The 12,958-nt window shown below is 35.0% G+C and overlaps 1 protein-coding gene across 10 annotated transcripts in view; it reads left to right on the top strand.

The window, feature by feature from the left end:
- rbm12 (RNA binding motif protein 12) overlaps positions 1-12,958 on the top strand; it is a 58,121-nt gene that overhangs the window by 12,207 nt on the left and 32,956 nt on the right. The window lies entirely within an intron of this gene.

Genomic DNA, 12,958 nt, shown 5'->3' with positions numbered 1-12,958 from the left:
CCTGTTTTATCTCCCTTAAAAGCCACTCCTTTCAGTTACAGGAACATCATAGTATGATGGTGTATGGGCAAATTGGCAGTAATTGCTGAACTCACGTGGTGCTTTGATCTAGCACTGAAAGTCCATTATGGATCTAATATAAGGGATACAGTACTTCTTTTTGTGCATATTTTATTTAAATATGTCTGGTATAATTTGTTTTTATTTTGTGGTTGGCTGCCTTGAAACATTTTGGATTGAAAAACAGTTTAATGATTCTTAAGTAGCTAAAATTAAATATCCCTTTACATTTTTTAAAAGAGGGGAATCAGAAAATGTAAATGTACATAAAGTAGGAGATAAATACCAGTGGCTCAGCAGGATAAACCACTGAGCTGCTGAACTTGCTGACTGAAAGGTTGGCGGTTCAAATCCAGGAAGCAGGGTGAGCTCTTCCTGTTTGCCCCAGCTTCTGCCAACCTAGCAGTTCAAAAACATGCAAATATGAGTAGGTACTGCTTCTGCAGGAAAGTAACAGTGCTCCGTGCAGTTATGCCAGCCACATGACATTGGAGGCATCTATGGACGATGCCAGCTCTTCGGCTTAGAAATGGAGATGAGCACCAACCCCCAGAGTCTGACACGACTAGACTTAATGTCAGGGGAAAACCTTTACCTTTTTAAATATCACAAATATATTCTAAGGAATCATGAAAGGTTTCCAAAATGACGAGATAATACTTTCTAATTTCCTCTTTTTAACTGAATAAGTAATCCAAGTAGTGAACATCCAGAATAATGTTCCTCCCTTCTTGCAGATCTCTGTGACACTAACCATATGCTTCAGAGGGTTCTCTGAATCAAATTTTGTGTACAGCTGGCTCCAGTAGATTATGCCTTCTAGTTATTAACATCATTGGATTTTGGCCTTTATTTTTTATACATTTTTATATTTGCATTTTCATATACAGTATGATACAGTTTAGTTTGTAAGATAACTTGATGTTTTCAAAAGCATGAGATTTACAATATTAATACATGTTTAATATTTGTATTCAGCAGCATAGGCATTTCCCCTTTATAGAATATACACTGTAGAATTAATGCAGCTGGACACCACTTTAACTGCCATGGCTCAATGCTATGGGATCATGAGAATACTTTTAAAATTTAGTTTGTCTCTTCTGCCAAATAGTGATAGTGTCTCATCAAACTACAACGGTCATGATTCCATAGCATTGAACCTTGAAAATTGAAGTGGTGTGAAGACTGCATTATTGTATAGTGGACATGCACTCTCAGTTTTTTTTGTCCAGCTTCAGTGAACATAAAGCATAGGAACAGAAAGACCATTACTTTAAATATGCATTTGAAATGTGCTTCTAAGAATGTTGTTTTGAAAACATATTTTGGAGTATTGGCCAATACTGGACACTAAGACATATTGAATAAACATGAGTTATATAGTTTCTGGAATAGCTTTAACAACAGTTAGAAGCACTAAACAATCCATCAGAATTCCCTGTCTGTTAATTTGACACATGGTCTGAATAGATAAAATATAACAGGATCATTAATAATATGAAATGAACAAACACCAAATGCAACTAGTGGATTTTTATTAAAATTTCCTATCTATATATATAAAAGACAAATGGTGTCCTCCCCTGCCACTAAACAACAAAAGTACAAGCCCCAGAACCTAGAAATTTGGCAGCACAATCCACCATCCTTGCCCCTACGTTCCGACAACAAAAAGAAAAGAAAAATAAAGTCCTAATTAGAGGGAGAGGAATAATTGTCTTTAGCCAATTGCTGCCAGTTAGAAGACTAAGCTCCGCCCACTTGGTCTCCTAGCAACCTACTCAGGCCTCACTCTCTTCCACACTGCCTATAAAATACAGATTATCATATTTGAACTGGATTATATGGCATTGTAGACTCAAGGCCCTTCCACACAGCTATATAACCCATTTATAATCTTATATTATCTGCTTTGAACTGGATTATCTTGAGTCCACACTGCCATATAATCCACTTCAGTGTGCATTTTATTTAGCTCTGTAGAAGGAGCCTCATATAATCCAGTTCTAAGCAGATAATATAACATATACAGTAGAGTCTCACTTATCCAACATAAACACCCTGGCAGAACATTGGATAACTGAATATGTTGGATAATAAGAAGGGATTCAGGAAAAGCCGATTAAACATCCCATTCCCTCACGACCCTATCTGCTGCCAAACTGCCATCCATGTCTATGCCAGGCATCCTCAGAGATTATGAGATCTGTTTGAAAACAGACAAGTGGGATGTTTATTTCTATCTCACCAATGATATCCAGGATGGGACAACTCTGATCTGTGAATGTACCACTTGGCCACCTTGATTACCATTGAATGCCCTTGCACCTTCAAGGCCTGGCTGCTTCCTGCTTCGGAGAGGAATCCTTTGTTGGGAGATGTTAGCTGGCCCTCAGTACATCATGTCTGGAATTCCCTGATTGCTCAGTGCTGTTCTTTAGTTAACTGTCCTGATTTCACAGATTTTTTAAATACTGGGAGCCACATTTTGTTCATTCCAGGCAGGCAGGACATCCAGGCTTTCAAGCTACAAGGCTATTTAGTGCCAATTCCAACATTCACACTTGCCTAAAGCAGACAACAGTTCTTTCTTTCACCCTGGTCATTCCACAGATATATAAACCTCACTTGCTTTCGTTACAACACATTTCACAACCTCTGAGGATGCCTGCCATACACGCAGGCGAAACATCAGGAGAGAATACATTTGGAACATGACCAGGCAGACCACAGAACTCAGAGCAACTCAATACAAAGAGAAACAAAAATAATAAAATAAATACAAAAAACAAATAAAAAACAAAATAAAATAATACAATTAAAAAAACATAAATAAAAATAATATAATCAAATAATAAAATATAATACATACAAATAATAAAATAAAATAAAAACAGAAATAATAATGAAGGAATAAAAATAAAATAAATACAAATAATACAATAAAACTAATAAAAAACACTAAAAATAATTAAAAACACTAAAAATTAATACAATAAAATACTATAATAACAGAAAATAACTAACAATAATACAAGAAAATAATAAAATATAATAAAAAGATAAGTTACAATAAAATTAATTAAAAAATACAAATAATAATAATAATAATAAAACTTTATTTATACCCCGCCACCATCTCCCCAATGGGGATTCGGGGCGGCTTACATGGGGCCATGCCCAAGACAATACAATATAACCATAACATAATACAATTAAATAATACATTACATAAAATAAACAGTACAACATAAGATGGAAACAGCAATATAACAAGAGCGGGCCGCATGAACACTACATTTAAAAACTAGATTAAAAATTAAAACTCTGGGTGAGAAAGGGATCAGAATAAAAACCTCGAGGGACGGGACATCAGATAGTGAACCAGTCTAGAGGATAAATATTGGGGGGGAGTAGCATAGAACAAATAACATCAAATAAAAATTCCACAACAATTTTTAACCAATACCACCACCACTTTGCCACAGCAACGCGTGGCTGGGCACAGCTAGTAGTGTTATAAAATACAGTTCTATTTACAGATATTAAAATGCCTAATATTACTTGTTCTTTGTGTATAAAGCTGCATTAAAAACTGGAAATGATTTTATCCTGAGCAGATAATGGGTTAACGTCCTATGATGAAAATGAATGTATAGGGAGAGACAAGGGTAACAGAATGAATATTGTGTGTGATTACACATTTTTAGGCTTTGTTTTGAGTTGGAAAGGGTCTTCAGAGCAGAAATGGGTTTTTGAGGAGGGATTTAAAGTTAGAGATGGTGTACCAAGATGATGTGATATTGCTGATCAAAATGAACAAATATAAAGAATAATTAAATTTACCGTAGCCCGGTGTGGTTGAATTGAAATTATTTTCTTATTTTGCAACTTTTCTTCTTGTAGGCTTCTTTGGTTAATTACTAGTTATTGCTGGAATCTAAATTGGCTTTCATTTGAGTTTTCAATTATGTTTGTTCATTATCATTTAAGATCTTGAAACTAAGGACTTTAAAGTTTGAAAACATATCAGCATGGTCTGTGAATAGACAGGAACAATGTGAAAAGATTTGTGTCTGTGACACCAATTTAAGGGCACACACTTTTAGAGAGTTTTTTTTTTTTACCTTTCACTATTTCAAATATTTCTGACGGTTATATTGGCCAGACCTTGGTTAACCTTTCAACTGGAACTGACAACTTTAGTTTCAAAGGAGAAATGGAATGATAGATGCTTTTCCGGTTAAAAATGTTTTGTCTATCTAGAAAAATTATTGGATATTTCTACTTTAAAAACCATTCTTTTATATTCAGAAAAGTCAAATTCTGTCAATTGTGCATAGATCATTAAACTCTGATCATAATGGAAGACAAGAACACAGGTCACAGGCACGGAAACACAATAAAATTATATTTATTTTCTATGCATATTAAAGCGTAAAGTCAACAAGTTTTACTTTAACATGAAAACATAAAATCTGAAACCTAATGAAAATGTTGGGTCTTTAGTATTTTGTGGAATTGTAGGATACAAACAGCATTTTGTTTTCTGTAGTTGTGTCCGTGGAGTTCATGGTATGATTCCGTTATATCTTAATAGCAGATTTCTGAGGTTGGTTAAGCGGAGATAGTAACTGCCCAACGATCACACAACAAGTTTCATGGGGATTTGAACCTGTAGCTATTAGATCTGAATCTAAATACTGTAATTTATTTATAGTGTGTGTGTAAAAACACCTGTTTACAAAAAAGCAGGTAAATATTTTCAGTACAAGGCAAGTTCAAAATGACAACAATAAAGTGAACAGTTGAACAGTGTATTTGACTAAATGAAAGAAATACTTGCAGATGAAGTGCAGATATTCTCTTTGTGATATTTCTACAACTGGTAGTCTTTCTTTTTATTAGTGATTTTGATTTCTCTGTATTTGAGATGTTGGCTTTTGCAACAGTATAAATTATTAGGCAGCTGATGTTGAGAAGATTGTTGTGTTCCATTCTGATTTGTACTCTCAATCAGACCAAGTTTAATATATTTGACACATGGTTTTGAATGCAATTTCATCAGTACATGGTTCTTCTGCATAACTAAAACATACATGTTAGGAGAGGTATTAAAATATTTCTGTACTAAAAAGGGTATTAAGGATGGAAGAGGACATTATAGCATAATTATCCTTCCTAGAGTTCATCTAAAAGTATTATATGCCTTTGACTGCATCTGAATGTTGACACCAATGTTTCCTAAATATACACAGAGAAAAACTACAGAACTCTGTTCTCAGCACTAAAACTTGGCACACTGTGGTATGCTTATTTTAAGCTACATATGTAACCCTTGAGGAAATACGCTTTTATCACGAGCTATCCAGACGCATGTACTTGTATTCACTACGGTAAAGCCGTAGGAATAATGTATTGGGTGAAAGACTTTGGAGCACAAAATCTTTACATGCATTACATAGCTTGGAAACTACAAGAAAAAGAAGATTCTTTCGCTACCAAAGCAGTGTCTGTTGTACTTTGTTGGATGTATTACGGGAAAATAGTGATGCATTTACATTGGTATACTTTTAAACCAAAGAATCCAGAGGATAACGCCCCTTTGAATATTAACTACTTTTAAGGTAGGTGAAACTACATATCTGGATGTCAATTGGCATCTTTAATTTTCTTACATTACCTGCCTGACTTCCTAACACAACATTTTGTTCAGAACTATGGTAAGTGTTGTTCTGCACTGCTTTTAGAACCTTTTGATATCTCCTCTACAAGAAAGATGAACTTTGTAGTTAAACTGAGACAGTTCGATCCTCTTAATATTTTCTAATACAGAAACCATTTAGTATAAACATGATTAGGATAACTGAAATGTGGTAAAACCCACTTCAAGATTGATGACTGAAAAGAAATCTTCAATGAGTTTGAGGTGCCTGGGCTTCATACAAATAAAGAGGTTTTTAACCTGATTTTTTTGAACATGGATTCAGCTACCTGCTTGTAATGCCTACATTCCTTAAAAAAGAAGCCTTGAAACTGCAGGAACATTATTTCCCTGTAATGTTACTGCCTGCTTTTTGAGAATATACCTTGTACGTCTTGGCCTCCGAATTGTCTTCATCTAGGAAGTTCAGGCACAATATCAAACATGTTAGATAGAAACTGCAAAGTAGAGAGTGTACTGTAAACCCAGTATTTCATTCTTTTTATATCAATATCAAGAAATAAACAAGCAGTGTGGCCAGACTGGGTGGTCAGCGGAAAAGTTTCAAGATTCTTGATCAGGTTGATCAAGAACAGGTTGATGCTACTTTCTAGGAGTTTGGAATATTTTGTTTCAGTTCTTTAGATAGGTTAGGTGGTAAAAATCTGAATTTACTATATTCCTTTTTAGATGTTCAACACAGATTGTTGTTCTTTGTAATTGAGTTGTCTTAGGATGGTTGCAGTGTTATATAACCAAAGAGTTATGCACTTAAATGAACAGGTTACTTTCCTGGGGGCAATTTCCTGAACAGACAAAAGAAATAAACGAAACATTCTATGAATGAAAGGTGCTCTTGAAAAGGCAGCCAAAGGGATATACCTGCAATTAATTTCTTTAAATTGTTTAATTCTGTTGAGTATAAACACTTTCTAAGAAATAATTTTCTAATGCAGGAATTAGTTGATCAGAAATTACATATGACTTGGATCCAGGAAAGCACAAAGTTGCTTCTGTTTTCTAAATAAGTCTCCCTGATTGGTTTTTCAACCTGCACTCTTCACCTTCCTCAAATCCCCCTTTAAGGGCATAAAGAGCTTTTGCCAGTTAGCAAAACCAGCCACTGTGTGCATGTAGGACTAGTTGAGGATCAAACCTATAGCTTCCAGCCATTCAGAACAACAGTTTTTAAAGCTTTAGTGAAAGATCAATGTTATAAGATTGTTATACTGAATTGTTGAAAGTGCAGTTATTCCACTTTAAATCCTAGGAATGAGTCCTGTGGAATCCTGGGCTTTGTAGTTTAGTGAGGGCCAGGACGTCCCTGGCTGAGAATTTTTAAAAAGGCTTCCTAAAATTCAAATCCCAGGATTCCACAGGAGGCAGCCATAGGATTTAAAGTGGAATAGCAGCGCTTTAAGAGCATAGTGTGACAATCTCCTAAATCAAAATCAGTGACAAGTGAATTGTATTACAAGCTGATTTAAGTTTTGTTTTAATAGTATGTAAAACAAAGGACCATTACAGAAGTTATCAGTGCAATAAAATTAGCCTATAGTAATTATAGGATGGATTGGGTGGTGAATGAAAAAAATGTTAAAGAATTAACCACAATAGAGAAATTACAGAAATATACTGATATGTATATATTGGCTCTTGGTTGGTTGGCTTCTGATTAAAAAATGAATGGCATAATTGCCTGTGCTTTCAACTAATAAGAATCTAAATTGAGCAGCAATTGTTTTCTTCCCCTTATAGGGTAATATGTGAAGTAACTGAAGACAACATGTTGAAATGACATCTTCATTCGCTTGTTGGTTTCTGCAGTATGTCTTGAGTTCATAAATGGTCTGCTTAGAATTCTTTAGCGATAGCCATATTTGTTAGGTACTTCACTTGTGTGATGTGTTGGTAAACTCAGATTTGTGTGGAACTGTTTTAGCTGAATATAAAAAAGCATTCCTACTTGCTGTCAACAGTCAAGAATTCAGATACTGGATTTTTAGTACCTTTATTTGAAAGTAAATTGTTCCAAATTGTTTTGGAAGCAAAATAAGCATTAATTCTTTCAATGCACATTACAGGAAGAAATGAGGATAACTTTATGAAACATTAGTACCCTATTATTTCAGAATGGGATGGGATATGTGTGGACATAGTTCCTAAATCAAACATTTTTGCAGAGAAATAATTGTTCAGGATATATAGCTTATATTTTTTTTGCACCCGTTATCTACCCAAGCCTTCCAAATATTTCAGCATAGGAAAAGTAGATTTTTTAATTATAAATACACATTTACTCGAGTCTAATGCACCATTGAATCTAAGTGCATCTCAATTTTCAAAACCCTGAAGCCCAAAAAAGTACGATATTAAGTGAAAAATGAGCACCCTCATTTTGGGAAGGTAATTTAGTCAAAAAAGGTGAGCATTAGAATAGAGTAAATACGTTTTTTCGTATTTTATTTAGTCATAATGTGCTCCATAAAGGCGTGCTTGTAATATAAATCTCATGTTATATCAAGGATAAGATTATGTATTCTGTGACATACTTTGTAGTAGTTTTCGTGTATTCCTCTTCCCAGTACATATCTAGAGCTTCTGTTCTTAAGTTAGAAGAATGAGAGTTGAAGGAAAATGAAATGAGTCCTTTGTTTTGTTACTAGCCAGATGAAAGTAAGGAGGTCTTTTTCTGCTGTCAGTTCTGTTTGATTTGGCACAAGAATAAGATGTGTGATATACTCCAGCATCATCTAATTGTAAGTAATAAATATTTATTATAGATGGAAAGCCACTGAGCATGGTTGTGGTATTATACAGAAGGAATATCTTATCTTCACAGAGAGGATATACATTCCAGATACTATTAGCCCTACATTATACAGTTTGGGATGAATTGTTTATGAAATTATGGAAATTGGGGCTTCTGTCAAACCATGAAGTTAATTTGTTCATAGGCGAAAATAAAAGCTTTTGAATGCAAACATGAATCCAGAGCAATGTAAACTTCTACAGACAAACAAATAGATTGTGGGCTTCTTTAGAAGAAGTAACAACAACACTATAATGTATGACTTCATTGGCTATTGCTAATCGTGCTTGATTGCATTTTTCATACCAAAAGTATAATATTTCAAATGATTCGTGAATTGCAATAAAATGTCACATTAAAAATTAGAAGATATTCTGATTAATATCTCTAAATTTCTGAAAATTGTTATTGGAGATTTACCTAGTTACCACTGGCCATTTTCCCATAATAAAGATTACTTGCATTTCTGACACTAACAGTGGCATTTGTGGTAGCTGGGAGTTCCATATGTAGAGAACTGTGACGAGAAAATGCCCTGTAACACCACTGCCATAGTCTCAAATAACAGTGTATTGTAATTCTCAAACTCTTACACCAACTATTGATATAAATATGCAGGAATGAAAATAATAGAACATTAGAAAAATGAAAGACATTTCCATCCTGCTGTAATTTGTACAAAGTGTTCCTGATAGCATGCCAACAGACATGGTTCTGAATTCTCATTGTCTTGTGGTCCAGGAAGTAGTGTACATAATCTTCACATCAGCAGCAAAGAATATGTAGAATGTATTTTGTGTATGGTTTAAAGACTGAAAACTGCATCTCCTTGCTGACTGGAACAAACGCTCCAAAGTATGTAGCTATAACATGTTCTAAACATTAAATATTTCATAAACTCAAATGAGAAGACTGGAAAGTCATAATGATAACATAGGCATCAGAGGTGAAATTGTGTTGTTTAAAGAAAATAAATGAAAACCGCGTATTTTGATTTCAAAAATATCATTGCCCTAAGAGCTGGCAACCTTAAATGAAATAAATACACACCCTAAAAGAGGACTGTAGGCTGAATATTAAATTACCAGGGATACAAATTATTTAGCACAACAAAAGAGGTGCTGATATTAATGGGTGATTTTGGGGTAGGGGAAGCCAACATAAACATTGGCCACCCATCAGGACATAGTGACATTTGTTTCAGGTGTATGAATAAATTAATTAAAATTTCTGAACTACTAAATCTAGTTACAGTGTTCCCTCACTACTTCGCGATTCACTTTTTGCGGATTTGCTGTTTTGCGGTTTTTCAATAAACTCTAAAATAATATTATAAATCATAAAAAATTACAGTTTACAGCCTAAGGAAGGGAGGAAGGAGAAGCCGAAGGGAGATAAAAGGAGCCCAAGCTGCAACGAGAGGAGAAGGAGGCAATTTATCAACACACAATTAGTTGATAAAGACTTAAAATAGTGTAAAACTACTAAAATAATGTATAAATATATAGCGTCCCTACTTCGCAGATTTTCACTTATTGCGGGTGGTCCTGGAACCTAACTCCTGTGATAAGTGAGGGAACACTACATGTAAGCTGCCAATGGAATTCCTGATTAGCTAACACAATCTGCTGGAAAGAAGCTAGTATAAAAGGAAAAACTGATGCTTCATGCATGACTGAAGCTTATTCCAATGAAAACCAAAAAAAAAAAAAACAGCTTAGGGCATATTCTAGGAAATCAGAAAAGAATCTAAAATGGCAGCATCATAATTAGAAAATACAACTGAAATTATGGTGTGTTAGGAATGAGTTATCACTTGGAAGAAAAAACAGATTAGGAAGGTAGAATTAGAATCAAAATAATGATATTTCTAAATATCAAGTGTTACTTTGGGTTTATGGCAGCTTATCTGAAATACGTGGGACAGTATGGAAGGGAATTATTTGTAGCACAAAAGACATTTTGTAGTAGACTGGTTCCCCAACCTCTTGTCGTCTGGAGATTTTGGGCAAAAGTTCTCATTGTCAATGGCCACTGGTCATCCTTTCTGGGGCCGTTGAGAAACGTTTTTCATAATATCTGGAGGGTATGAGTTGCAACAGCTGTAGCACTATGATTTCATGGTAATTACCATAGTTCTATAGAATGCTGAGATTTGATTGGCATTCTACAGCACCAAGCTACAAATCCCAGAATTCCAAATAATGTAACCCTGATAGTTAAATGCAATTACATTGCTATAATTGTGCCAAGGCCTATAAAGCATTGGGATTTGAGACAGAAGAGAATATGGCAAACAGCTACATTTTTACAGTCAGATTTTTTTTGGTACTGTTCAATTTTAGAATAAAAACTTGACTTCTTTGTATAATGAACCAGCCAAATTGATTTGAGGGAAAAGCAGCCACTGAGAAGGGTTTTAGGACATGTAGCCTTCAGATGTTCCTTGATTTTGAAAGCTGAGTTGATTGGATCTATGATACAGTTAGCCCCGCATATTCACAGATTGAAAATTTGCCACTTTATATAAGGCTATTACACAACATTATTCTATATAATGGGACTTGAGTATACACCAATTTTAGTGTTCAGAGGAGATGTTGGAAGTAAATCACAGCAAATACCAAGAATCCACTGTACTTTTTAGTGACTAGTGCAATTGCAGAATCTGTTACAAGAAGACATTGGAAGCAGGACAAAGCTGGGGAAACTGGTCCTAATAATATTTGAGTATTGTTGGACATCACTTCCCATTACCCCAATTAATCTAGTTGGTGGAGAACCAGTATGGTATGGTGCTTTGAGTGTTGGACTGCAGCTCTGAAGAGAAGCCATGAAATCTCTGGGTGACCTTGCTGTTTCAGCCTCAGAGGAAACCAAAAAAGTAAATTCCCTCTGAACAAATCTTACCAAGAATGCCTCCTGGCAGATTCATCATAAGGTTGCCCTAAGTTGTGAATAATGTGAAGGCACAGAAGAATAGTCTGTTTGATGGTGAGAAATTATGGGATAATAGTTCATCAGTCTCTAGAAAACCTCTTCAACCAGTGATCCTTCAGGTGTTCTGGACTTCAATTCCCAAAATTTCTGACCAATGAACAAACTAGCTAGGGCTTCTGGAAGTTGGAGGGCCAAACACCTGGAGAGCCGCAGGTTGAAGAGGCCTGGTGTAGAGGATCATGAGTTCTTGGCCCTTGCGAGAGATGTGTAGAACTTCTGATTTATTATGCCTTACAGCATACAAATACACTATATGACATTGTTTACATTTAAAAGAAATAAAAATGAAATAAAAACTCAGTGACCTAGCCAGTACCATTAAGGAATACTAGAAGAATACATAGTGGATTTGGAAATCTGTTTTGCCAAGAGAACGGGGTGAAACAAGTTGTGTTTCATACAGGATCTTAACCTGAAATGCTGGCAGTTGAATTTTTAGCTGATCATATTGATTTAGCATCCATACTGGAGAATTAATACTATGGAATCATGAGGTTGTAGTTATAAGGTCTTTAGATGCCTCTACACCAAATTACAAATCCCAAGATTCCATAATATTGAGCCATTGTAGTTAAAATAACATTAATTCTACAGTGTAGATGCATCCCAAGACAATGGGATGTAACATTGCAGGGATATAAACATAAGATGATGAAACTTCACAGGATTTGGCTGTACACCTAAATATTTGGTGGGGCAACAGTTGATCACTTAGGGTAATAGGGCAGTGAGGTATCTTATCAATGGTATGTCTGTTTTACATATTATCAGAATCTACCCTCTTCATGTTAAGGATGGTTACTTGAGTGTATTCAAAGTTTTCTGTATTGATTAAACAATTTAGCTACCCGTATTCCATCATTTCACTCTAAACTTGTGTGAATATAGAATAGAAACTTAGAAAATGCATTAATTCATAAAATATCCAGTGAACTTCCATTCGCATATATTTCTTTTAAAACATTCTTAAGTGTAATGTTGGTCTCTTGAGTACTTTCTCTCATTGATTGGGTCATTTAGTTGGGTAATTTAATGGTGTTGAAAACATCAGTTATCACTCTAATTGCTGCACATTGAAATGTACAATGAAGTGGGTGTCAGTTATATGGCCAATATATATATGGAGTATAGTAGATGATATTTATTTATTTATTTATTTATTTACTTACTTACAGTATTTATATTCCGCCCTTCTCACCCCGAAAGGGACTCAGGGCGGATCACATTATAACACACATAGGGCAAACATTCAATGCCCATAAACACATCAAACAGAGACTGAGAGACACACGCAGAGGCAAGTTAACCTTCTCCTGAGGGGATGTTCGATTCTGGCCACAGGGGGGAGCAGCTGCTTCATCATCCACATTGACGGCACT

This window comes from Anolis carolinensis, chromosome 4 (assembly GCF_035594765.1).
Source record: "Anolis carolinensis isolate JA03-04 chromosome 4, rAnoCar3.1.pri, whole genome shotgun sequence".
Lineage (NCBI taxonomy): Eukaryota > Metazoa > Chordata > Lepidosauria > Squamata > Dactyloidae > Anolis > Anolis carolinensis.
This window is presented reverse-complemented; position numbering and strand designations above follow the sequence as displayed.